Here is a 1,937-nt window from a genome sequence, read left to right on the forward strand (position 1 = left end):
AGATTATATTTCAGACAGTTCAGATTATATTTCAGACACTTCATTCAAATGATACATTAATAAGGCATTTATTCATTATATTTTGACAAAATTTAATTTTTGTTAACATTTTAATCAAAACACTATATTTGCCTATTTCTCCATATACAACTTTTAGACTTAATCCTCATTTTGATGTGATGGGTCACATATATCTATAAATGTAGACATGCTAAAATTAACAGCAGTGATTTTTATTTTAATAATGCTGAAATCTTCAGGATATAAATCTAGTACAGAAAAGTGAAAATAGTTAGAGAAAATAATGTTTTATCTGATCTGTTCCTTACAATAAGACCACCTGTTCAGCCCCCCTATATTAAAGGTGAAAACGAATTATCCTCGGCCTGTTTGATTCTCTGACTGGAAAAACAAACGTCCGATGCAAAAGTGCCCTCAATTTAGTTCTTTTTTTCCTGTCTTTGTTCGTTCACTCGAGCACTTGTTCTCAGTTATTTTCTCTTCACTGTCATTTCATACTTGAACAGCGGGGGGAGGGGTGGGGGGAYGGACTCCTCCTCCTGCACCTCCCCCACCCCTCCGCTCCGCCTGGGTCTCGGGACAAAGCTTCGGGAGGCGATGCACGTTGTACTTTTCTTCTCTTTTTTTTCTCCCTGATTTGAAGCCATGGCTTTGCATGGAAACTGAACTGAGAGGCTTTAGAGCAGAACCCGATGCAACGGAGAACTCCCATCAGCGAATGATTCTTTATCTGAATGAATGCCAGCAACTTTCTCCACAGGCAGCTTTGAATATTTGTCTATTTTCTAGATTTCTTGTGATCGGTTGATTTGTGGTGGGGTGAAAGGGACACTTTTCTTTTTGTTCTCCTTTTTTTCCTCCTGTAAAGACAGGATTTAACGATTGAGGAGACGATACAGCAAACCTCTCAGATCTCGTATTTCCTCCACAGCTGTCCGATCTAGATGTCCTGTAGCACCACATGCAGTTCAACCTATGAAGTTAGAGATGCCACATTAACCCATTGTGGCTGTGATGCAAACACCTGTTTTTTTTTTTGTTTGTTTGTTTTGTTTTGTTTCTTTGAAGCACCTCTTCAAGCGGTGGAGTCGGTACAGTCTGCTCGACGAGCGGACGTCGTCGTATGCTAAAAACCCGATGCCAGTAGTTTCAAACCAAATGTACAGTTTCACGGTGTGACGTTCATCCTCCTCGCCTGTTAAATACACTGATTATTGACGACGTACGGTATTTCCAAGCAGCTGCAGTCGGTCAGAAAAAAACAAAAAACTCAAAAAAATGTGGTGAATTAATGTGTGCTCAGGTGTCTTTAAGCATACTCTGTTCAATTTTCACCAAAGACGAAGATGTCCACGTGTGTTTCTACCCCAGTATTTTCTAATATCTTGCACATTCTTTTGCCATCAACCCTTTACCGTCGGTTTTTGTATATCTACACGATGTGTTTTGTACAAAAATGACGCGTTCTGTTAGATATTGGGTGGGGATTGTCAGGCTTCTTTAGTGCAACTGTAGCCGTCAGTGGTCGTGTGTGTATATTGTGAGTCATAATTGCTGCAGTATAGTAGTCCTGTGTATATAAGAAAACTACAAATATGGCAAAATCTTCCTTGTGAACCCAATCAACCTTCTGATGTTGCTGTTCCTGAGTACGTACTTGTGGATCTGTGGGACTCTCAGAGCGCCCGAAAACACTGCCGGGGTCGACGTGTTTCATCCATAAACACAAACTAGGAATAAAAAAAATGGCACTGTTTTATTGCCTCCTTCTCCACCAGCTGGCACTTGAGATGTCATTTACAGGACTTTTCTCACTTCTAGTTGTGAGGGTTTTTTTTTTTTTTTTTTTTTTGATTCAACGTTAAATTTACAGGGTTTCTGCAGGGTCCTAAAAGTCATGAAATCATTTTAGTTCA

Source organism: Austrofundulus limnaeus, unplaced genomic scaffold (genome assembly GCF_001266775.1).
Source record: "Austrofundulus limnaeus strain Quisiro unplaced genomic scaffold, Austrofundulus_limnaeus-1.0 Scaffold125, whole genome shotgun sequence".
Lineage (NCBI taxonomy): Eukaryota > Metazoa > Chordata > Actinopteri > Cyprinodontiformes > Rivulidae > Austrofundulus > Austrofundulus limnaeus.